Consider the following 27,212-nt stretch of genomic DNA (forward strand, 5'->3'; position numbering starts at 1 on the left):
TTGCCCATCATGGTAATTGTTCAGTGATCTCCCTGCCCTTATCTCAACCCTTGAGCCTTTTCCATCATATTTACTCCCCCTTTCCCTTTGAGGAGGGGGAGTGAGAGAGTAGCTTTGGTGGAGTTCAGCTGGCCACCTGAGTAAAACCACCACAGTCAATGCAGCCCAGGCTGCCTCCAATCTTCACCTCTTGAATGAGTTCATCCACATTGGTGAGCACGAGCTCCAGTAACACTTCTTCTCTGGCTGAATTGTCTAATACCTGGACCAGGAAGTTATCCTTAATGATCCTGGATTGCTTACAGACTGCTGTGTAGCTTAAAAGACTATGTATGCTTAGTCTCAGGTAATTGAGATATATCAGGAGTCAGGCACAATGTAATAGTGTATAGAGATTATTAGTTGCTGTCCAACAGATCTTAGCGTACTTTATTTTACTGTGATTTTTGATTTTTTTCCTCAGTTTAATATCACATTGGAAGAGAAGATTAATTACTGTTAGCCCCACATATTGCCGTTATTAATACTAGAAATATTTAGAAGTATATAGCTAGATGGATGGATGGATGGATATTAGATCTCTTCTTAATGGATTACAAGTACATTGAATGCTTAGGGATTTGTTTAACCTCAGATGATCACTACATGAATAAAGTAAATTTTGTGGAGATAATTAATCAGCTTCAGAGAAAAGCTTGCAAACAGGCACCTTTATTCATTAGCTGGCTGGAAAGAGCCAATGAAGCATGAATTGATTACCTGGAATACATTAACTTTTCTAGATGCTGCCAACTGTGGTTCCTTCTTCCTTTCTGCAGTACATTAAGTAGAATCATGACTTCTGTTATTTGGACTAGAAAGACATTGAGTTTGCATTTCAAATTCATGCAAAAATCAATACAAGCAAAAGACTAAGTCCATATTTCAAACTTGTTATCATCTGGCTGTAGTTTGCCATAGAGGGAGTGTCAGTACAAGAACAACACGAGGGTAAAAGAACTTAAGTGAGGGAAATAATTAGAATCATAGAATCATAGAATATCCTGAGTTGGAAGGGACCCATAAGGATCATCGAGTCCAACTCCTGGCACCACACAGGTCTACCCAAAAATTTTAGACCATGTGACTAAGTGCACAGGTCTTGATAAATTCTTGATTTCTTGATACATTCTTGAATTCTTTATAAATTAACTAAATTTTCCTTATGGACAAGGATCCATGAGAAATTTAAATCCAAGATTTTTTTGTTGTTGTTGTTAAAATACAGAATGGTTTGTATTGAAAAGAACCTTCAAGATCATCTAGTTTCAACACCCCTGCCATGGGTAAGGACACTTCCCACCAGACCAGGTTTCTCAAAGGCCCATCCAATCTGGCCTTGAGCACTTCCAGGAATGGGGCATCCACAGCTTTTCTGGGAAACCTGTTATAGTAATATGCATTTCCCTAAAATGTTAGTTTAAAACCTATCAAACAAAAGCATGGACCTGAGTGGTCTTATATATATCTCCACAGGCTATGATGGATTAGCCTTACAGTGAAATACATCCAAGTATTTGAGCCTTATGGCTTGTCTATGAACATTACCCCTTGAAACAGAGTATTTTGAAACAATTCTTACTTGGCTAGATCCAAATCCCACAATCTTTCAATTTGTTTCAATATAAAAACCTCTCTAGTTTTTGCTCATTGATAATCTGTGTAGCACACGGTGCAGAAATAGCTGCAAAGAGGAGACACAGAGGCTGGCTTGACATAAATAACTAAAAGTGAGGTACATGAGATGACAAACCACCCCTTCACACACAGAGCAAGCTGTAAAAATGCATGCACCCCATCCCTAGAGCGGATGCAACACAGCTATCCACCCCCAGATTCACAGACTGTGGCAGCTTTTTGTCAGTCTGAGAACCAAAGGAAGCCACTGTCACGCACAGCGCTGAAGAGCAGGCCTGGCTGCCAACACCATAGCAGGCTGGGGAGGATCGGGAAAGAAAGGCACTAAGAATATGACTGAAGACATAGATCTTCCTTCTTTCCTCGATAAATCTGCATGTATGTTGTTGCCATACAGTAAACTAGTAATTTTACAAAATGTCTAAAACTTTCGGTCATTTCATGAAATGACTGTTTCGATCACAGATATGACTAAAATTTTCAGTTATTTCAGAAAATGGTTAGATATCACAGACAGACGTTATAGGAAATGCCTAAACCCAGTTTCTCTTGGATCACAAGACAAGTGAAACAATGTTTCTATTACATTTATTTTTAAAACTATATACTGGTATTTATATCCAGAACTACATAGCAATACACATCACAGAGCTAACAGTTATTTTCAACATTGAGACTATTTCAGAAAATGATTTTTGTTTTCATTTTACAAAATAACTACTTTCAGAAAACACCCTAACAGATATTACAGGTGCTCAGCGAGAAGGGGAAGGAGGGTGGGAAGTGAACATGTGAATGGCTAGCCAGTGTCAAAGAGAAAGTAAATTCTTCCTATCATACAAATACTTCTCAATCCATGTACTCACGATTCAGCATTCAACTTTTTAGTTTGCTTATCCTTTTCTATCAAATGAGCTTCTCCAAGGAGCTTCTCCAATCCCTATAGCCATGGGAAGAAATATGAATCCTGCCCATATGCATCAGACAAGTGCCACTCACAGTAGACACCCTGCAACCAGGGTGACCTCATTCTAGTGCCATCATTTGTGTAGCTCATTGCAGGCAGTGTACACCTTCACTGGTGCTACAGAAGTTTGCCTCAATTCATGCAGGAATACCCTGGTCTGGTAATAATCAGACAGCACAATCTTTGCTAGTGCTAGGACTTAATGACCCACACCTCCCTGCCAAGGAAAGGCTCCATATCAGAAGCACATGAACAAATAATCCATGAAAGCAACAGATGGTGTGGTGAACTCCATCAATGAGCATCATTAGATGGAGACCAAGGAAGGTCCAGGGGAGAAATAGAAACAACAGTAGTGGCATTGCAGTAGATTTCTGATTTATTTATTTATTTATTTTCAATTGATTATGCTTGGACAAGAGGTGAAGTCATAGGACTAGTCTCAGATTTCAGTTGAGCCTTGAGACCCTTCAGCATGCCTAGATGGGAGAGAGTGAGTTGGTTTTCTCCAGATCTTACTACCCTCTCCCAAACCTTTGGAGCAATTTCTACCACTCTTCTCCATCACAGCCAATACCAGAACAGCAGGAGTCCTGGATCACTTCTGTGCAAGCCCTCTCTGGAATTTTTGAATCCTAATCTATCCTGATTATTTCAATCTGACAATGAAACAACTCATTTTCTTACGTACCTTTGGATATAAGCATGATTTAGGTGCTGTGCCAAAGCCAAACAGAAGAGACTCCCACCCAAAGAACAACGCTGTCTCCTTCACACTCCAATGAGCATCTTGAAAGAAATACCAACAAGGAATACAGATGTTAAAAGGAAACAACCTACTCAGAGAAATTTTGAGTGTAAGGAAGTTCCCAGAAGGAGAGTCAACGAAAGGGCATTTTGTCCCATGGCTAGAGAAATTCTGAAGGACTGAAAAATGTATGACTGGTCTTCTGGTTTGTATCACTGCTGTTGTTTATTAATTCTCTGAATAGTAAGAAGTGGCTAGAGACATTATTTCCCACATAATCACAGTGTGAAAGCACATGGATAATGCCAGGATTCACCTTCTGTCAGTTTATACAACCGAGTGAACCAGGCATATCATCCAGAACACCTGTAATGCCAGTCAGTTGGCAAAAATACCTGAAACCTGTAATTATTTCATGAAAGGACTGATTTCACAAGATGACAGTAATAAGCACAGACACAAAGAGACATACATACATTTTAAGATACTGCAATGTATACTTACACGTATATACATGCAAGCCAAATTAAATTTACAGTAGCCAGTTGTTGAAGGAATTGGCTGATTATTTCCCATTGCCACCAGCTGTCTCCTGCCTCTGCAATGATCACTCAATACAAATGAATGACCCTTGTGTTATGAAGAACAGTTTGTCATTTCAAAGTTTCATTTGCCAGCTAGGGTAACACGGCTGTAGCTTTTGCATTATCCTCCACAGTGTTCTTATGGGGCTCCCCAGCATTCTGAAAACAATGAATCAAAATCATTCTGATCTCAGTTCCAATCCCAGCAATGGCAACACATTACATAAAATGAGATTTTAATTGTTGATATTTTTTTTTAAATATCATTTTATACTACTAGGAAAAAAGTTTCTGAAATTTTCAATTCATTTTCCCACTTATTTCCTGAACTGATTTGGTAGTTCCAGATTCCTCATCTCATGCTTCACAAATTAAATACAATGAAAAGATGAGAGCCTTTCATTTTAGGAGCATGATATCATTTATGCTTTTACTTATTTTATTTTATTTTCACTTCAGTCACAATTTCTTATATTTCTCTTGTTGTGTTTTAGGCTAAAGAGATAATCTAAAATGACTGTGCTGTTCTCCCAAGCCATAGCCTGTCAGATTGCTGAATTATCAGTACCTAGTCAAGCAGCACAGTAGAAACAGATCACATATGCCAATTCCCCCCCACTTGGTAACCATTTTCCAGTCACTGGAGGAAAGTGAGCAGTCCAATCTCTCTTTTGCATGATGGAAGTTAGTTCAACTCTATAGCTTAACAGATGTCCTTGGGCAGCAGGTGGTCCTGTGAATTATATCAGAGAAACCAATAAGTTGTGTATTATTCTGGAGGCTCTTAGCCCTCTAACTTGTTAAAAGAACACATTCCCTTTCTCTTTTCCCTTTTTTTTAATGAATTTTCAGTCAGGCTGCCAACTTTATTTAAAAATAGTCTCAAAGAAAATAATCAGGGAAACTGCTATCTATAAGAAAAACTCTATAGAAGTCTAACATTGATTGCTGATATCTGGAAACAAAACTTTGGATGAGTAAACATACTGAAAACATCCTACTAATATTGTGTACATTGACATCCCCCATTTCAAGCTATTCTGATTTACACCAACAGGAAATCCACCCCAGATTAGTCATGACAACACAGATGAGAAGGGAGCAAAACCTGTGCTGTCAAAAGCACTTATAAAAAATCCTTAATACATTGTCAAAGTTTTTGGTTGGTATTAGCATTGTTTTGTTTTTTCTGTATTGAGAAAGGAAACATATGTTGACCAATATTTTAGCCATATCCATTTTCTTCACAATATAAACTAGGATTCATATTCACTGATACAAACCTCAGAGTATCTATCAATAGTCATACTTCTGGGCAGAAGTGATGCCTTATGCTTAATGAAGGAGACAGAAAGACCAAACATCTGCATTCAATCCCTCTTTCCACAGACTTTGTGGACATAGTGAGCCTCACACCTTGAATGTACCTCAGTTATCCTGCGTGTGAAATCAAGATAATAATGTGTTTTCACTCACTCACCAGGATGTTTCGAAGCTTAATTCATAAATGTTTACAAAGTTGTTTTAAGGTGCTTGACTGGAAGGAAGTATACATGCAAATGATTTCCTATCTGCATCACGGCACCGCTGATGCAGAAAAATATAATGCTATATACACAGATGAATATAGATCTTATTCTGTGTATAGCATTATAGATTCCAGATTCCAGCAGATGCAAGAAATAATAGGGGAAAAAAAAAAATGTGCTCTGCATTTTCTTCTGTAAGGTAAGGGCTGTATATTACAGTCTACTTTAATCAATAATATAGTCATGCTACTAAAAATGAGCTAGAAGATGATTTAGGAAAGCAAAGAGATGAGTCTTAAGGCTGTTTTCTCCCACAGTTTAACTTCCCTGTATTTTGACTTTTGACATATCTTAAGAGAGAGAAAAAAAAAAAAAAAGAAAAAAAAAAAAAAAAAGGAAGGAAAGAAAGAAAGCATGCATCTCTGGTCATTCAGACAGGATGAAGTCTACAGTCAACTATTTCAAAAATCCCCATCCTCAAGTAGAATGGCAGCAGATTTGTATGCAGTGACAGGTTTAACAAATCACCTGAAAATTGGGTGTGACCTACTAGGAAGAACAAATTGAACTGTAGAAAGAGAATCTGCAAACATGTTGTTTTCTTCTTCAATGAGTAGCTTTCCCAGGGCATTCAGAGATTATGTATTTAGATGTTGGCAAAAATAAGTTACTGTTTCTCTCTCCTCCTAGCTTTGTACAGACAGCACAGTAAAGAGAATGTGAATGAATATATTAGCACTCGTGCATCATCAATACATTTGTTTATGAACTTCCCCATGCTTTCAAGACAACAAAGTTGCATAATTAAATACAAAACTAACCCTGTGGAGGAAAAGAAGTCAGACACTCAACTGCCTTGCACTTTTCCATCAGTCCATGAAAGCTGTGTATAAAAAGCTCCTGGAGTTCTCCACTGATATATATAGATCAGAGGAGTTTTACAGTCAGTTACAGCTGGTTTTCACACAGGTATAAATGACTACATAACATTTAAGGCAGTGTTGAGTGTATTGCATTATTACATGATGTGTCCTTCAGAGCTGTTATCGCTTCTGATGATGCACAAGAAACAAAGAAATCAACCTTTATTCTGAAAACTCAAGAAGAATTTATAGAGCTGGTAGGATGAACTGTGATATTTCAAGAGTCCTTCTGCTGGAAGAGTTGCATGTGAAGGACTTATTTGCAGTTCTTGAACATCATCTGCACCCAAGAACCACGTCAGGAGACACTGTGCATGTGAAAAAATACATGCCCACTGTACTGGATAACAGTGCTTGCTTTACCCTTACAAGTGCATATTTTAGTCAATCCAAATCTGGATTGTCCAAGGGAAGGGGCAGATGCCCAATGATGACCTTTGCTTTGCCCCACTGGGGAGTATGTTGGCACCAGTTTACCTTCTGTCATAGTAGCAATGTTATGAGAGATATGAGGCTGGGAAAGTCTTGCAGCCCCTGGGACCAAACCCTAAATGGCTTCTCAGATTGTAGGCAGTTTTCAAAGAGACCTTTATGCCCTGCACACATTGTAACCTACAAGGAAAGATGTTGAAATTAAAGCCCTAAATTACAGAGGTCATTCATGCCAGAGGGGGGATTTCCCTTCCATTTAAGAGGTTGTTCTGTAGTGTGATGTTAAAGTGGAAATCTGGTTAGTAGCAGATGACACTCTGTCTTGAAACTGTGAGTCGTGTGGCTGTTTTCACTTTCTACTCAGCAGCAGAGGAAGGCACATCACAGCCAACTTCTACCCTCAGATCTATATACACATAGCCTAGTACTTTCTCCAGTCTGAGGGGAGAAATTAGTTCTCCTTTATATTAGCTCATATTTATGATGAAAATTTCAGGAAATCCTTGCATAAAATTTTCACCCAGAGCACAGTAATAGTCCCTGTTACCACGGAGATAGCCTGCATCCTCATTCTCAAGGATCAAGAACCATGCTTTCCACTTCAACTGTGGATCTTTTCCTCTGTGAAAGTTGATGTTAAAAAATCCTCAAACTCCCTAGAGTCTGATCGTGGCTTTGAGAAATTGCCACAGGGCAATTCAGAGCAGACTCTAAATAATTCAGGTGCCTAATCACAGATGCTATAGGGTGTCCGAGGTATTCTCACAGAGTGACAGACTTGACACAGCACCAAAGGCAGAGCTTTTTAGGACCAGCAGTACAACCTTGCAGAGCAACAGCTAGAGACCAGATAATGTATCCTTGGTCATCTAAAAGCACACTTGTGTTTAGGCAGTTGAATCCCTTTTGGTCAATCTTTGCACTGATTTCTTCAGTACTAGATTAGGTGCCTACACAGACAGGATATACATAATAACAGGATAATTTCTGGGATTTTCTAAAAGACAAAGGGTTGTTGCTGAAAAAAAAAAAAAAAAAAAAAAAAAACACTCAACAGTCCTTGGCTGCACCATTAGAAATTCATACAGCTCCAAAAATATTGGTCAGAGTCTCTGTTTACTTTCTGTGGCTTTACGTAACAATAAAAATAATTCATAATTAATGTTACCTCTACATCCATTGCTCCATCTTCATATCAATGTTAGCTCATAGATACAATACATTCGTTAAAACAAAAACACCTAGGTCTAGGCAAAGTACTATTCATCACAATCACATATTTCAAAGCAGATGGGCAGATATTCACCAGTGGGACAGTTAAAAGAGAGGGTCTCGGCTTCTTATTTTCCCCTTCAGTCACACGGTATTACAAAAGATCAAAACAAAAACAATGCAAACCTTCAGAAAGCTACACCAAAGAAGAAGGTGAAATACAATGTGATTTGCCATTACAGTCACAAAATCACAAAGAACTAAGCAAGAGAACAAAGCTGAGTGTTTAACAGTATCAGATAAGTAGAGGAGGCAAAGGAGGGAGAGAGTACCTGTTAAATTACCCTTATCCAGATGTGATCAGATTTCTGCAGAAAACATGGAGCTGAAGGTGGTTCAGTTACAGCACTGAAATTACAGTAAATGGGGTTACTAAAGTTCTCATCTTTTAGAGGTGAGTAGAAATGTTCAATAGAGCCCTGAAATTCTGCACTGATGAGGGTTTTATTAGTGGATGGATAAATGGATGTAAAACTCGATAAGTAAATTGTACTTAGAGAAGGAGGATTATTTGGTCTAATAAAAGCAAAAGAGTTTAGAACTGGGCTCGGTGCCCTTATTTTAAGACAGATTGATCTAGACTTTGAGATTTTCTGCTATGTCAAAGAAAATGAAAAAGGCTATGGCCCTCTAAAAATAAATGTGTTGCAGATAATATATAGTGTTGGTACCTTTCTATAGAAAAGCTTCAGACAGTAGCATATTTCATGACTTAAGAAAGTCGGTGGAACAATTATGTCTGCAATTACATAAGTCTGTTCTATTTTGCCTCTATCCTAGTTTTATTATATCACAGGTTTTAACCCAAATCATCATAGGTTTTAATGACTTTAACAGAGATCTTTCTAATTTAAACCAATGCCAGCAAGAGCTAAATCAGATGATTTGTACTCATATGATTAACAATATATTTCACAGAGCCATCCAAGTATCTTACCTTCACAGTTGACAAGGAATACAGTCAACACATTATACCTAGTAGGAGTGCAAGAGAAAATAATTCATTTGAAAGACATTCTTCACTCCATTTTGGATGATTGCTCACAACAAAAAGTTGAGAATCTCTTGCTTTCTAATACCTCAATCATTACAAATAAAACAGCAAGACGAGTTAGAAAAACTGTTTACTAGATCATGAAGTCCAGCCATATGAAAGAATTTACTCATGAACTAAGATTGCAAAAGTGACACACCTATAATATAACTACAATAAAAATCCAACAGCACTATTACCACCAGGATTACTATGTTCAAAGAAAACTAAGTGACTTCAAGCTGTCAACTTCTAAGTAAGTAAGTAAGTAAATAAATAAATAAATAAATCAGTCTTCAATTAAACAGGGAATTAATGTCTCTCACTTGGTGAAATGTTGCATTTGCTCGTTCCTGTTCACACTCACTGCTGAACAACTAATTCTGACATTCACCCAAAAGGAGTAGAGCAGCAATATTTTCTGCCCACCTGAAATGCCCAGCTGTTTCTGAAATTTTGACACATTTTTCTTACCTGCATCTTATGAACAGAAATCTAAGTAGTACACAGCACACGCAAATATAAGACAAAGACCTGCCTGTGTCTTCTGCTGACAGCACTATTTTTGTAAATTCTGCAGAACTTGAGCACATAGAATTGTTAGCTGGGATCTAATGCTGCTGAAATCCACAGCTGATAGCTGGCTAGTAGCAAACTTCCTAATTTGTACCCAGCTCTGTATCATAAGGTGAGGAGATAACAGCCTACCTATGGCAAACTGTAAATCAGTATCTATTTGAAATATCTCTCTCCTTTCTTAAGGCTAAATCACCCCAGGAAAGACTGCCCTAAAACCTGAAGCCACAAAAAAAAAGTTTTCAAAGGCATCTAAATGACTTCAGTTCAGCTTTCTGCCATATTCAAACAAGTGCCTGTGACATAACTGGAGCAATTTAATAAGATACTAAGCCTCATTCATTGCCCCCTCCCCAACTGTTATGATCCTGTCAGCTGAGGATGGACTGAGAGAGTGCTACTGCTCTTTTTCAAAGCAGAAATAGAACTGCTTAAACCACCCTCCAGACATGTATGCAGTTTCCAAATGTTAAGCCAGGTTCACTTTCTGGCATTTGTTCCTAACGTGTTTCCAGCCCATTTGAGACAGAATTATTTGATTCCTCTCTTTTTTTCAGTCCTGTTTCAGAGTTCCAATCATAGCTTCATTCTCTGTGTACTGCATGTTGCACAATGCTGCTCTGCCCACGTGGAAATCCCCTTCACATTGTCGCAATCTCATGTCTCATAAGTCAGTGATTTTCGAGTGCAACTTCCATTGTGCCACCAGTAACTTTCTGTAGCGACCATACAGCCATAAACCAGTAATATCAGCAGGCAGACACAGCAGAATTTCACAGCAGCAGCGCTGTTTTAAGCAGTCTGCAGTATGATTCCCAAGCACAGTTTGAGCATGATCTCAATATTATTAAGCAAGTGGTGAGGATATATGCCGTACTGTGGTCAATGTAGAGTGTAACAATATTTGAAAATAGCTTGAAATATGTAGAGGAAGAGCAGCTAGTGTTATCCACATGCACTAAACAGAGCTGAAAAGTAGAAGGAAACCAGATACTCTGCTTTGCAACTGTTAGGTAGATGAAAGATTACTGTACCCATATGATACAATGTCAGTGCACTAGCACTGCAGAAGAGTTGCAATAAATTTGGAGAAAGCCTTATAAATCTCCAAAGGTAAAGCTGTTCTAAATCTAAGACAAATGAACTCAGTTTCAACTGCCCATGCCCATTGCCTATGTGACAATTTAGTGAAGAATAACAATGAGACATGGTGTAATATGTTGTAAAACAATTATTTGGCACACCATAGGCTGACCCAGTGATCTTCTGTCCTAGGAAACAGGAATTGAATTTGACACTGTATAGGGGTAGAAAGTATTTTTCCCTTCTGTAATACTGTATATTGCAATCTATATATATAGACTGCAATATATTTCACATACTGTAATTGGCTTATGTGGAAAGGGTTTGGTAGCAGCTGGGCGGGGGCTTCTGAAGTGGCCTCTGTGAGCAGAGCCCAGCAGCTGCCCCACAATAGATCAGAGACAGCTCCAGACGGCTCGAAAAGGGATCTGCCACTAGCCAAGCCTGAGCCATAAGCGATGTCAGTTGGGCCACCAGGAGAGCAGAGTTAAGAAAGGGGAAAAAAAAAAAAAAAAAAAGTATGTACTACAGTAGCTGGGAGAGAGGAGTGAGAAAATGTGAGAGAACCAGTCCTGCAGACCCCCAAGTCAGTGCAGCAGGAGGGCAGGAGGTGCACCAGGCACACAGCAGAAGTTCCCCTGTGGCCTATGGAGAGGCCATCCCCCTGCAGCCCAGGGATCCCACAGGGAGCAAATCTCCACGCTGCAGCCCGTGGAGGAGCCCCCGGTGGAGCAGGTGGATGTGGCCTGGAGGAGGCTTCAGCCCATGGAGAGCCCCCGCAGGAGCAGGCCCCGGGCCGGAGCTGCAGCCCGTGGAGAGGAGCCCATGCAGGAGCAGGGGGTCTGGGGGGAGCTGCTGCCCACCCGTGGGGGACCCGTGCTGGAGCAGTTTGCTCCTGGGGGATGGACCCCGTGGTACGGAGCGGTGTGGGAGCAGTTCTTGAAGAGCTGCTGCCTGTGGGCAGCCCCCGCAGGCTCAGTTTGGGAAGGACGGCATCCCATAGGAGGGACCCCAGGTGGAGCAGGGGCAGGGAGGGACCGTGAATGAGTGGCAAAGTATTACAGACTGACTCTAACATCTATTCCCCATTCCCCTGCACCACTCAGGGGGAAGAGTTATAAGAGGATGGATGGGGGAAGGTGTTTTTAGTTTGCTTTTATTTTTTTCCTGTGCTAGTCCACTAGTGATAGGCAATAAATTATATTATTATATATAATAAACTCCCTATGCTGAGTCTGTTTTGCCCATGACATTAACTGATGGGTGATTTCCCTGTCCTTACCTCAACCCTTGAGCCTGCTGCAATTGTATTTTCTCCCCCTTTTCCTTTGAGAAGAGGAAGTGAGAGAGCAGCTGTGGTGGAGTTCAGCTGCCCATCAGGGTAAAACCACAGCACATATTGATGTAATACACTTTATTGATGCAATGGATTTTACATATTAATTCATTTTTCATCCTGCATTTTTGGCCCTGCTTTCCATACTCAGAAAGTTCAGAGACACTCATGCTGGCACTTAAGCCCTGTATGACCTTCAAAGCCCATCTTCCAAGAATTTTTTTTGGCTTCTGTACAAGTGACAACACAGTTTTGTACTAAAGACATGTCTCAGCAGATAATATCCCTTCTGGGGCCATAAGAACAACAACCTGCACCAGTGTTTCACTTGTCCAGTATAAACCAAGGAAAAAAGACAAGAAAAATTCCCGTCCCACTTTTCACTTTCTTCTTCCTTGAAGCAAGGAGTTAAGAATGCCCCTCAAAGTATAGTGATGCAAAGATGACACATCCAGTATCATCCAGAAAGAAATCTAATGTGATCTGTGGAACAGGAAATGTGGCCATACCTACCACATACACAAAGTAGTCAGTGCTGGTTTTTATTTTTTAGAGCAATAACCAAGGATTTTAATACTTCAGACCTGAGTGTGCTCATATTCTTGATATTTCATAGCCTTACTGTGGAAACCTTTGTAAGTCTCTTAGAATGAGCTTCAACCTGTTTTAGTCATCAAGTCTAATGACACTCTGTAAAATATCAGAGCAGTCCAGGCGGGAGTCCCTGTGGAATTTATTCTGGGTAGCTCTAGAACTAGAACAGGGCTGTGCATTAGGATCAAAATCCCTTTCACCAAGATTAGGTGCTGAGAGTCTGAGTTGGTCACCATCGACTCTCTGTTTATTGAATGCACCCAGAACGAGTGGTATCAACATTTGTCTGTGCAAAACATTGTGGAACATTTTTAAATACCAAACAAATGTTTAAACATCACCATCTGGTTGTAGATATATCAATACAAACAACCAAACATGATACAACTAAGTGTGTTAATCAGTGCCTGATGATTAATTCCCACGTCATTTCCCTGCTCCCCTACTGTTCAGTTGCTCCTGTGTTTTTTAGACCCAGGTTGCTCCACTCAGAGCCTGCTACCATATGTGCACATGCCTACATACACACACAAACAAACACACATACATATCTAATTAGCACTATGAACAGTGGGATTCCAGTTCCGACCAAGACCTTTGATTCACCCATATTATAAATTATGAATAATGAAAATAATGGAAATGCACAAACAGAACAAAAAAATGGGACAATGGTTGCCCAGTTGCAGTCTGCCTCCAGCTCTAATTAGACCCCCAGTAGCTCTGCTGCACACTTCATCCATCAGAGTTGCTGCCTCTGACTTCAATTACAATGGGTGTGCAAAGTTGTATGAATACACAAAACTATTTTGTCTTTCTGCAGTCCTGTTCATTGGCTCAGTCATAGTTTGCTGAACACAGTAATCCTACAAGCCACCATTCCTTAAGGGAAAAAAAAAAAATGTCAAGAATCAAGTGATTCAAATTAAAATACAACTCTCAATAGTTTTGTTATCCATCTTTCCTCCCGTGACACTTTTTTTTTTATGCAGTTGCGGGCCCAGATTTCAAAGGATGGATTTCTCATTATCTTATACCAACCTGAGAAAGAAAGGATGATAGAATAGAAGTCAGATGGAGAGAAGTATTTTTCTCATTATCCTCAGCTGCCCTTTCCTATTTTGTTTCTCATCCTCCCAATCCTCTGTCAGCTGACACTCCTATTTTGGCAGAAAAGTTCCCTGTGTAAGGATCAAAAATGCAAACTGAATTCCTCCCTAATTTTCCCTGTTATTACCTATTTGTAACAGGAACTACAAAAGACATCTTACTCATATAAACCTGACAGCCACAAACTCTATGGATAGGTTTTTCTCCCTTACTCTGTGACTTCTTGAAATATATTCCATGTGAATTGAAGGAGAAATGATAGCTAGCAATGCTTTGATAATTGTGGAATATTTCCATGAAGTGTATGTCTGAAATAGATATAAACCCACAGTCTCTACCATAAATACTAGGGAGAAAAGTATTTTATCTACCACTAAGTGAATTTAGCAGCAACAACAGAAATAAAATATATCTGCACCATCCCAGTATTCTCTCACTGCTGAAGAATTTCATGTAAGAACAAAAGGGATTTCTGTGGTTTATTGTTATCACATTTGAACTTGGCTTTGAATGGGAATCTAATTTCCGAGCAAATTTAAATGTCAGAATCATGATTTAAATACCTGATTAGGCAACTCATGCTGCTAATTTTCCAGCCTTCCAGTATGTCAATGTCAAGAGACAGGTGCCTTCTCTATCTCAGACTATGTCTCAGACTATAACTGGCTCAGACACCCATACTAGATTTTTTTTTTTTTTAATGTTTTAGATATCAGGGTTGTGAACATACAGCATATAATGAGTTCTTGAAAAAAATAACTTCATCAAAAATTCTTTTGAAAAGGATATCTTCAAGAGTCTAAAGATACATAGACTTCATTCTGGTAGCAAAAATGGATAGAGGCTGTGATGTAGGTGAAATTTTCCTTTTTGAGACAAGGCCTGCACTGAGGACCAAATTTTTCTGATACTATAGCTTCAACTCCAGAAAAAAAAAAAAAAAAAAAAAGTGTTTTCTGAAGTATCATTTCCAAGAAAAGTGAATCAATTACATTTGGTTTATCCTGCTTTACAGCTCTCTATTCTTTTCTTGAAGATTCATCAAGAGGAGGTGTTCTCTTCTGCCTTAAAAACGTATATTCTACATGATGCTCTTCACTACTAACTGACTACACTGCCTAATCTAGTGGATAATAGACATAACCAAGCAGACAGACTGTTTCTTCTGAACCTCTGTTTCAGATGTAAAACAAAAGTGGTAAAACTCCACCTCAGAAAGAGCAAATGAAAAAAAAAAAAAAAAAAAAAAAAGTAATGCAAATAGCAACTCAAAGTTATCTGCCCTCTTCAGGGAGACAAAAAGCAAGAAGAAAGAGAAACCAGCTTGATAACCTGGTCCGACACAAAGAAGCCAAATGCAAACTGAGTTAATCCTAAATCCCGCACATGCACCACATGGCAAGGAATGGAAACTCATTACCCCTGAATGTAAATGTCAAACCCACAGGTGACAAAGACACTACTCTAAGCTTCCCTTTTACTCATCAGAGTATTTTAAATATGTTAAGATATTTCCTCAACAAGCAGTACTTGCATATTGGAACCTCATATCACTGCTACTTCAAAGCAGAGGGTTTTGAAGCATGTTCTTGGCTCTCACTGGGAGAAATCACTCATGTAACAAGGATGCAAGGTGCAGTTGCAGCAGGTGTCTACACTGTATTATATATATTCAAATGAATTCAACACCCACTGAATTACCCTGCATATTAAGTGAATAAAGTTGTCAGATTTATTTGCCTTTAGCTTCTCCCTGCAAATGATCTAGGGCATTTTCTATGTCACCTTTTACATGTACAAGAGTTCAGGGTGGATACAGGCAGTTTGGTGTCTTTGTACTTCAAAGATGAAATGTGAGGGTACTAGAACCTTTGTTTGAAGAAGCTTAAACAATGTTCCCTCTCTGTATGTCTCATTCAGTTTAAAAGTTACTTTCCTCTAATCCAGTCTGAAGAACATGCTGTGACCTAATTGAAAGCAGTCTTCAACTTCCCCTGGGATTGTCCAGACAATTTTTCATCCACAAAAGGTTCGTATCTCCTCCAGTACGGACAAGCTAGTATGTACCACTGTTAAACCAGTACAGCTTGGCCAACCACATAACATCCAGTTCATGAGAGTACCAATTACTCAGTGCTCCTGAAATTCAGAATGCTTCTGCTGAGGCTTATATGAATGTGTGCATAGTGGCTAAAGTTTTCTCATGCTTTCAGATGCTTATTTTTGAAATGCTTTAGTAAGAGTCTGACTCTAGAATCTTTTGATTTCTCTCCAATGGAGAAATACAAGAAAGAATGAGATAAGTTTGTTGCTGGAACAAATAACCCGAGGGAATCAGAGGAATAAGGTCTTGAGAATATAGGAAAAAACTTCAAGGCTAAAGAGCTTTTGTTTTTTATGAGGACAACAAATGGATTTTAATCCCAATTGACTCTTCTTTACATGAAAAAACTTCTTATATCCCAACATTTATTATCTGTAAATGCTAGAAACTAAATGAAGATGACAAAGAGAATGGGATTCATCTAGCTTAGATGGACTAAAGATATGGAGAACCTGTTCAAACTATTTATCTAGGTTCTTATACAACCAGGAGAAAAAAAAAAAAAACAGCAATGCCAGAAGGCAGTTTATCTTATTTCTGCCAAATACCTACTTGTCTTCTACCCTCAGAAGGTCCCTGGGTCCCTGCCTCTCTCTAGTGACACAATGGGTAAGATAGACAACCAACTTAGTCTTAAGTCCTAGGCTTTAGACAGCTAAATGCACATGGCTGAAATCCCAGCTGCATTTGGGAACGCCATGGGAAAGAGCCATTGAAAACAAATGTCTACAATGGAAACCAATCTGCAACTCGTTTGGTAATTGCCACCACTATCTCCACTCTGAGGAGACAGATTTTCAGATGATGTATACAAACCCAGCTCCTCTGAACCCAGAGGCACAGGGTTTGCAGACAGCAGCAGCTGAGGATCTGAGTCCTATGCATTTTGCATGAGCACTAGGGGGGGGAGTATTATTTTTGGAAAAAATAAAACCATTAACCTTTCTTTTCAATGAAATATTTTGAAGCGTCAGCAGGAGCCTGTGGTTGCTGAATCCTGGCAGTGGAAACTCCCTTGCGGATTTTGGAATATAAGTTTCTTTGCCAAGTACACAAATGACCTTCAGTTCTGCAAGAAAACACCTATGGGTTTCACTTTAATGTTTATCTCACCACCATAATTAGACTACAGGTGTCATGACGCACATACGCATAAAAGGTACACATCGGTGTATACATATTGAACCGCTCCCGATATAGTGCTATTATGTTCCACTTTCAGCTTATAAACTAACAGAGAAATTGAGAACTTGACTTCCAGCTGAATGGAAAAATAGACCAAACGTCATTCTTTTTTGAAATGAAGGAGAAAAATGCACAAAATTCAGGGAAAATGTATTTGATTAATGTATTCTGAGAAATTCATTGTTGATGTAGGTCAGGCAGGATGGTCTATGGATTCTGGAGGAAGAGATTTGAATACACTATTAAATACAAATCAGATAACTTAAAAAATCAATTTTGTTCAAGGGAAAAAGTTCTCTCAAGCCAAAAGAGACTCAACTAATTATATCAAGAAAGTGCATGTAATGTAGTGTATATGCAGTACTATAGATTTTTTGTCTGTTCACAGAAACAAGCAGGTAGAAAACCATGGGAGATGAGTACAGCCCAGCTCAAAAAGTTAATTTTATGGCCTTTTGCAGATATATGGCTTTGACCTAAACCAGGGTTTGATCAATTTCCATATTGTCATCATTCTCCAAAGAATATGAGAGCAACTATAACTTACAAGCAGAGACAAAGCAGAAAGCTATCCCTTGTCAGATGGAACAGGGACAACTCAAAAGTAAAAACTGATCCTTGAATATGAAAAATAAGGGTACTTCACCCTTAATATCAGATACATTAATTTAAGATTTAACACTTCCCATTTACTTAAATGCAGCAGTCCAGCACACTGTTCAGAGTTTGCATTCAGTTGAATGAATTCCCTTCACTCATATAATAATGTTCGGGGCAAGAAGGATATTCCCTCTAAAATATTTTTTCCAGTGCCTTAGATACAAAAAAAAAAATGAAATGAAGAGGAAGTATTAGTAAATAGACATGTATCCTGCTACCAGCATCTTATCACCGCATATTATCAATGTAGGGTTCATTAAGGAAGTGATAACTGCCTTTGTGTCATTAAAGACTTAATAAATACGACGCCTGCAGATAACCATCTAACAGGTGCAACAAAGGTCTGGAGTTTTGTCAGGTCAGTGCCTGTAAACTCCAGATGACTCTGCAGCCTAAATTTACCATGGCTATAAGTGTCCAGCTGCATTCCTCACTATACCTGGAATGTAACTGGTCTATTGAAATTACACTGAATCTCTCATTTACACAGAAATTCAGAGTTTCCTGATGCTTCATTGATTTTAAGAACCAAAGATGTAAAATACTAAAATTCAGTTCTGAGTCTGGAGCGAGACCCAGACTTGGTCTTCCCTTAAATGTCTACTCTGCAAAATAAGAATGAGTCTAGGATTTATCATGTTCTAGGGAGTTCAGGGTTTGGAATTGTAAGGGGGAGGACTCTTAAAATGCCATAAGCAGTTCATTGATTCATTAGGAGAAAAAATAATGTGGGTAATAGCTACCTGACTTGTTAGTATAAAATGATACTTTGAATGAATGGTCTCTATTATGTATTCTAGGTAGCAGACATATTGATCCACCAGAGACATCTTGCTACTCCTATATAATAATATTTTAAATCCTTTTATTTCCTTCAGCCCTACATATAAGAGAATATACCCCTAAGGACTGGACAACATCTGGTATATATAGGGATGAATCACAAGATGGATATAAAGAAAGATCTAAAATCCCTTGACAAAGTAGCTGTTTCAATCCTTTAAGAAGCCTACTGAAAGTTAATCTTATATGTGATTTCAGGATCCAAAAAGTTTTCAACACAATTTACTTTCTTCATGAAAGAAAAATGTGATAAAAAAAAAAAAAAAAAAAAAAAAAAAGAGCTGCCATGTGGATCCCCACAGCAGTGTAGCTATTTTCTTTCAAGTTATGGTTGCTTCTTAACACTGTAATTAAGTTTGAATAATGCTGCCAAAGTAAATCATGCACTTTATACAATTACTGTACAGAATGTAAAAGGGAAACAAAATATGATGTGAGCTTTGTTAAACTTAAAATACACTTGACAATCACTTAACTTAATTAGATACATTCACCTCCTGAAAAAGTTACTGTACTAAAGATGATGTTCACCTTTCCAAAGGAAAATAATCCTCTCCCAGAGCTGAAGGCACATATCTCACCTTTTTTAGTTCTTTATTATCATTACAGTAACACTTCTGTATTAAGTATCACTAGCCTAGCACCCAGTGGACACCTTTCTACTCCCAGCTCTGTCAAGAATGTTCTTGGGGTTGTTACGCCAGCTCAGTGCCTCTGTTTCTAAACCCATTGCTTGCAAGTCTTTTCCTTTTGGAAGTTATTGTAATTCTATGTACAGCATAATAGCTAATAATAATTACTGTAATATACATAATTATATTATGTGCTAGGTAAAGAATAATAGTCATAGTAAGAAATCCCTAATACTTACAGGAAATTAATATTTTGTGGTTACAAACTAACCTAGATATACAATTCCCTTGGTTTCATGAGGTTTCTTCAATATTTTTGAATAGTGTTTCTTTTAAAGGACACATAAGTGTTCTTTTCTCTTTCATTGTGCGTTTGCAAGCAGTTTGGAACATACATAGAGCTTAGGCAATATTGTTCTTTAGTAGAACTTGGCAGAGCTCCATTTATTTCCATGGGGTTACAACAATTTACCTCAGATGAGGATTGAGCTTTTGTTTTCCTCTACCTTTTAGCAACTGATTTATTTTAAGCATCCTTAGTGATTCAGCACAAAGACTCATCCATTATGGCTTTATATCTGTGAAACTCATTATCCATCAGGGTGAACCACAGAGAGGAAGTTCTGTCTTGGATATCTAGCAGCACATTACCAAAAGGTTCTGGGTTTGAGTATGAAGAGGTTGCCTACACTCTACACAGCTAAGGAAAAAAATGGGCAACAATGACTCTTACCTATATTTGGCTATATATACTCTCATCTATATCTATATTATACTGGCATGAAGCTCTGACAGGGGAGGTATTAGTAAAAGGATCTTCACCAAAAAGGTGGGAACAGGCTCCCCAGGGCGGTGGTCATGGCACCAAGCCTGCCAGAGTTCAAGAAGCATTTGGACAGTGCTTTAAGACATGCGGTCTGATTTTTGGGTGGTCTTGTGCAGACCCAGGAGTTGGACTCAATGATTCTTATGGGTCCCTTCCAACTTGGGGTATTCTATGATTCTGTATTTCTTTCCCTCAAACCCAAGGTCAGCTGGGAGTGAAAGGGTTTCAGATGTACATTTAAAACAACCTGAAAGCTCTTTTAGCTCACACTGTCCAAAGTGGCAAAGCTTGTGCTCCATTTTGTCTTGCAACACATCTCTCCATTGAGGATATGAAGTGACACAGACTTGGTGATCCCACCAACACCACCCAAGTCCTGTGTCAATGAGAACCTTCCCTATTTCTCTCAGTACACTTCCCCAGCTGCTTTGGGTCATCTCAAAATAGGGAAGGTCTGAATTTCAGTACAATTCTCAGAACTACTGAAAGCTGTTTATAATTATTAAAGTATGTTAGTTGTTAATATCACAAACAGTAAAATTAATAAAGTCTAATTTCTTAAGAAATCATGTATTGTGTCTATACAACCTGATGTGTAACAAATTGCATGTTCCAGCTAAGATCTTTGTCCTGTTTTGGTGCATAGAAGGTATTACTCTTCCATGTGGTTTCTCCTATCTGGACTGTAGTCACCCTCAAGCCTTTCCATCAATCAGACTTGTAGCTTCTCCTATGTCTATAGTAATAGCAATAGTCACTGTAGAGCTTTTCCAACATTCAGATTCTAATCAAGTCTTACCTTGTTTGAAATTCCCACCTCTCTTTAAAGCATTTGGTCAGCATGTTCAGAAATTGTGGAGAGCACTCACACCCAAAAACTCACACAAATGCAACAGAAAATCGGGATAAAGGATAACAAATAAATGATGTATCATGGTAATTTAGGGATCTCTTTTTCCCAAGAGAGGGTTTTCTTCCCTCTGGAATGTCAGAACAAGAAGGAAGGGAATGAAGAACCAGTTCAGTTCAGGTTAATACACAATTTTTCATACCAGAAGGTAAATCAATAAATGGTTGCCTAGATCAATTTTCTGTCATGTCTATGCAACATACTGAGGAAATGTAGTAAGGGAAGCATTTGAGGATGTGGCAGGTATGGACAGAACCGGCATTCTGATTATTATATCTGGAGAGTTTTGAATTAATAAATTTCAGAGAGGGGGAGAAACTTTTTTCACTTGAGATGGCTTTGTATTCATTACACGTACACACTACTGCATTGGTTGTTTATGTTCACTGATTAACTGTAAAAAATGTTATACTATTTAAGTGTGAAGGTCTCCAGTAAAACTATAGAAATGTATTTATGGGAGACACAATATGTACAGTAGTTGTTTATTAAGGTCGTTGTTATAAAATGTCTGATTGATGCAAAGACTGTGTATCGTTACAGCACTGATCATAAAATACACCACGGGGCACCTTGCCAGAGATGCCTCTCCCAAACAGTGCTGAGGCTGATGCTCAGGCAGCATAAATGCTGCAACCTCTCCCTATGTCGAACCTTTACTGAGCAGAGATTACTGGAGCAGCATCCTGCCCATGCTGACTTCACCGTGTGCTGGCCCTCAGCATTACAGGTTGAAGGTTTTGACCGTCGAAGCTCTTAAATCTGTTTTGTGCAACTCCAGTAGTGCAGAACAGACTTAATGCCAGCTTATTGGCGAGTGCACCAGTGTGACGAATTCCCAGGTGGCAATAAGAGCACCTTCTACATTAGCCCAAGAGTGGAGCACCTGGCTGAGAGCTGCTGGAAGAGGAGAGCATGAACCCTGCTCTGTGAGGATGAACCCTGGCATGCATCTTAGTCAGTTCATGTTTTGTTTCCTTAGTCCCCTACTGTCTCTCTATACTCCCTGATGATTATGGGTGAATTTTGATCATTGTAGGTGTGCATTTATAAATACCGATTAATCCATTTCTAAAGTAGCAAAGCTGAAAAGAAAATGCATCTGGATTTTATTCGTGCACCATGGAAAGCAGCTGGTTTGGCCTGCTGCTAAATCTATACGAAACAACCCTGGATTCTGAAATAAAAGCAGACATTTCTGGGTATTTATTTTTTTTTCTTCCAGAGCTGAATAACAGGGAGAGTCCATATGACCATAGTCCAGGCAAGCTGTTGAAAGTAAGAACTGGAAAAAAAATTTCCAGCTTGCACTCTGATGCCAAATTTTGCAAGCATCCTGTTTACTGACTGAGACATTCAAGTGAAATCAGAGCAGTGGGCCATGACCAAAGCTAAAAAAAATAATTGCAAGAAAACTGTGTAAAGCTAAAACTCTAATCTCAAAAAAAAAAATAAAATAAAATAAATAAAAAGAGTATGGAAAAGGTATAACACCTTTTTCAATTTCATACAGATTTTAAGAACCCTTCTCTTCTATCACAGCTCAACTGCTAGAAAAAGCACTTTCTTTAAGAAACAGTCCCACAGCAGCTCAGGCTGGGTACAGATACAGAGCACAACCCTAACTTCCCTGGCCTGTCACCAAAGAGAATGAGTTTATTACAGCATGCAGAGAGAGAGATTTGACAGACAGCTGGCCATCCAAGCACTCTATTATTAAAGCCTGTGTTCAGCAGGATGCATTGTTTGAAAGTCGTGTTTGCAAAAGCAGTCTCCTACTACTAGCATCTGCATTAACTATTAGTTTTATGAAGTACAAACCACTTTGCAATGTCATGACACAAAGCAAGCTTAGCCTTGTGCTTACTTGAAGGAAAAAGAAAAAAACATCTCCTGGGGTTATTTAATTTTTTTCCAAACATATGTTGTGAAAGGCCTCATGGCAGTTTGAAGGAACTCTCAGAGCTCCAGCTAGAGGCATGCTGAGACCTTCTCTTTTGCAAAGAAAAAGCTGAAGCCTTTTTACTTTCATCAGGAGAAACAATGAGGATGGAGTAGACTGAAATACAGGTAAATCTTGTTTTGTCTGTACTGCCATGAAGGTAGAACCAAAGAAGGCCTTAATAGCCTGATAGGTGTATTGTCTTGTAGTAGTAAATCTGTGTGCAACACACAGGTAGGAGGTTAATACAATTTTATTACCAGAGCTCTGGTAGTCTACTCCACAATCCAACAGCTAGCATAATCTCCAGATGTCCTGGGGTTGTCAAATTGCAATGCAACAGCTATGAAGGAAAGTGCCATTAATGGGAGGAGAAAAATATTAAAAGTGAGGTTAGGTCTCAAACACAGAACTTATATTTTTCTATAGGCTTATCCAAAGTTCTGGACATTCGATTTCAATTATTTAGACTCTCCTGAGCATGTTGTCAAAGCTGTAGATATTTGGCCCCCTCTAAGTGGGTATTTGGGGAAAAACCCTATTAGCTTTCCCATGCTTAAGTGTAGAAATTCCTCAGTTTCATATGAAAACTTTTAAATCCTTCATGCTTCTCTTCCCCTGAAGTTATGCTTGAAGGCAAAGAAATCATTGCCAAATATCTGTCCTCTTTGTTTTCTAAGGCTACTTTTACTTGCCCCCAAACACACACATACAAGTACAACAGACAGACATAAACATACTCGTACTCTCATCATGTAGGATGAGGTTGAGCATACACAGTTGTTCGTAGAATCATAGAAGGTCCCTATTTACAAGAGACCCACAAGGATCATAGGGTTCAACTCCTGGCTCAACATAGAACCACACAAATCAGACCATATGTCTGAGAGCATTGTCCAAACACTTCTTGAACTCCAGCAGGCTCAGTTTTGTGGCCACTGCCCTGAAGAGCCTGTTCCGGTGCCTGACCACCCTCTTGGTGAAGAATATTTTCCTAATATCCAATCTGAAATTCCCCTGTCATGGCTCCATGCCATTCCTTTTCTGGTCACTAGAGAGAAGAGATCATTGATGGCTGAAGTTGCTCAGCAAGAAGAGTTGATACCACTTCACTTGGGTCTTCTCTGCACTAGATCAGAAACATTAATTACAAGGCAGCACCAGCACAACAGGGAAGGAATCAGTGCTCACACCCCACGGCAGGTTAGAAAAACATGGCCATCACAGCTAGCTTCAACAGTTAGACTTTTATTGTCTCAAAAGACTATGTTTATATTACCTCAACAAATAATGAAGGGAGAGCAACTGTACCTAAATTGTAAAACTCACAAATTCTTCACAGCCTCAGAACAGATACTGCCCACAGCATGTCCCCACTAAAACTTGGGGATTTCCCCCTCTACCTTCTGGCTTTCCTTGGAGAGAAAGCTATGCAGGTCAGACACACCTAATCTAATCTATCATTCATCCTAGACACCTCTTCATGAGATGAATCACCCACCTGTGTTTCTGTTGACTGTAGATGATTCACTGGACAGCTAAACTCACATGAAATTAACTCCATCTGAAACAGTCTGCAGGATGAGACTCTATTTTACAATTACTTGGTATTGTAGGAGTTTGAAGAGCTTTTTCTATTTTTTTTTTATTATTTTTTAAAGCTCAAAGAAAAAAATACAAGAGCTCATGCTACTAAGCTCAAGTCCCTAAACATACCAAAACTGTGAATTTTTACAGCAATCCATTTTCTGCAGCAGTAGAAGCATGTTGACTTCCTCTATTAAGTACTATAATTGGTAAGGGGAAAAAAAAAGAAAAAAAAAAAAAGAAAAAAAAAAAAAAAAGAACAGAAAAAGGTCTTTGGCTGCTGTATTAGCTATCACCTCCAAGAATAATTTTGATCTTGCAATTGTAATAGCCAATCTACAGCACAGAATTTATATAAGACATTTTTGGCTGGTATATGAAAGAAAAATCTTGGCACTCTCATAAACATCAATGTATGTGTCTTAAAAGTAATGTTCATAATTTACATAAACTAAACACGATGAATTGGAAATTTTGACTCTCAGGCAAAAAGTGCGTCTAAAAGGCAATTCCAGATTGCATTAAGTGCTAGAATGACTGATGCCTACAAAATATTGTCCCTTTTCTCAAGATGATAATACCTCAAAATCACACACATACATACACACACACAGCAGTGCATGAGTGGGTGTGCGTACAGTCTTGTACCTGTCACCTCCTCCTGTTTGAATCCAGATAATTTTTTGCCCATGTACTATTCTTTCTGCAGTCTAGGCATCTTCTTCTGCCCAGAGTTTAGAAGCTGCTCTCCTCTCTCTTCCTGCACCCCCATTTTGATTTCAGTGCTGTAAATTGTCAGGCATGCCTATAACAATAGGACAAGCTGCCTAGTATTTGCAATGTGGATCCAGACACAACCAAACTGCTCCCAACCGTATCTCCCCTTTGGTAAGCTCTCAATTATATTCCTCTAATGCAGTCTGTTCCTGGGTCTTCTTTCAGGTCAGTGATGCATTATTCTTCTGACACTGGGTTGACAAATTTGGGATACATAAACCCTGTAATAAATTTTTTGTTTTATTGTGATAATCCTGTGACTAGGCTGTTTTAAAAAATAATAATACACTTGGTTTTGATTCTCTTTTGCCTTGTACCTTGTCTGAGCATTTACAGCCAGATAAAATGACACCAAGTTGAATCAAAAAGATGATGAAATAAAATGTCAGCATTTCACACCCACCTTGAAATCTCTTCAAAATGCTGTAAATTATTAGAGAACTCAGTAGTGGAGAAATAAGCCTAGACAATTAAAGATTCACTGTTTCACAGGTTTCTCAGGTGCTTTATTTAGTTTCTGCTTGGCAAAGAAGAATTAGGGAAATTCACATGAGGAATCTAAAAATTCTGATGGTCATCCATGGGATTTTTTCATTGCCTTTTTAGCTCATATTCATTATTGCAAAAAAATCACAGGGAAACCAAGCACATGCAAGAATAGAGTTCAATCCTGAGATTTCTGTGTGTTGACCATGCAAATGAAATGCATATAGATATCTAAAAGGACATTTGTTATGTTGAAAATAATAAGTAAAAGTATTTCAAAATAAAACTTTTATCATATCCTTGTGCTTATGAAGTCTGTTACTGTAAATGAGAGCTAGTAAAGGTGTGTTTTATCTCAGACTGTAAATAGCTGAACTTTGCTAGTTTCCTCAGAGGGACACCATGAGACAGTTGCTTAGATCACGCACTGTGCTAAAGAGCATAAATCACAAGACCAAAAAAATAAGGAACACCCTCTCTTTAAGGTTTCAGGTATTTAAGCTACATACAAATTTCAGAGACCATGTACTTCTATTCTCCTTTTCATTAAATATAGCATGTTTGATTGTCTGTTTATCTAATTAGAATATTGCATGAATAAAACATATTTGAAATTGAAAAATAAGGAAATTAAGTTGAATGTGAAACTTTAAATACCTTCTAACTTTCAACCTCTGAGGACCAAATCCTGAAGCACTGCTGACCAAGAACCAAGAGTCAGCTATTTAGAAAGGAAGAAAAAAGATCTTAATATAAAAATGATGAAAAAGGACTTCAACAATTTTTTTAGTTCTGTCACATATTTCCTGTGCTGTCTTGGTTCACTTGCTTATATTTTTACCACAAGTTTCCTATAAATAAAACAGCACATAATCCCACCTGATTCCTGAGAAGTTTAGTGTTCATAAAATAGTTAGTAGCGCAATCAATCATAGATGCGATAGGAATACCAGACATTATTAGGAGTAGCCTGAAGAATGAGAAGGAAATCAACTTCTCAAGAAACTTGGGTTCTATTTCACCACCACTACTTGCTGATATCCAAAATTTATGAAAATAAACCCTCCAGCTAAGTTAATCAAAATACTGCACTTGGTTTCCACTTCTGATATCATGGGCACCACTCGGTAAGAAACAAGACAGGCTGACTAGGAAGCAGCTCACTGTACACCAAAATCTTGCAAAAGCAGATACTGCCAAACTAACACAGAAAAGAAGGGAGAAGAAAAGTACTGAACTTCTTGTGTTTAGAAAATAATGTCCCCTGACTAAACATTTCAGAGAAAATAAAACACCTGTTTTTGAAGATATGAGAAAAAAAGCACACACCTGTTTTAGTGATAGGAGGCAGAATTCTCATATGGAAAATGAGCAACATTTCTTAAGAACTCTGATG

The 27,212-nt window shown here is 38.5% G+C and overlaps 1 long non-coding RNA gene across 1 annotated transcript; it reads right to left on the reverse strand.

Moving 5' to 3' along the window:
• Positions 1–3,674: 3,674 nt before the first annotated feature.
• Positions 3,675–27,212, reverse strand: LOC311434419. The gene is made up of 6 exons (XR_014691471.1): positions 27,146–27,212; positions 26,474–26,537; positions 9,070–9,107; positions 8,405–8,480; positions 4,545–4,709; positions 3,675–4,135 (listed from the first exon to the last, which is right to left on the reverse strand). It is a non-coding gene; the product is annotated as an uncharacterized lncRNA (long non-coding RNA).

This window comes from Aythya ferina, assembly GCF_964211825.1.
Source record: "Aythya ferina genome assembly, chromosome: 3".
In the NCBI taxonomy this organism is placed as follows: domain Eukaryota; kingdom Metazoa; phylum Chordata; class Aves; order Anseriformes; family Anatidae; genus Aythya; species Aythya ferina.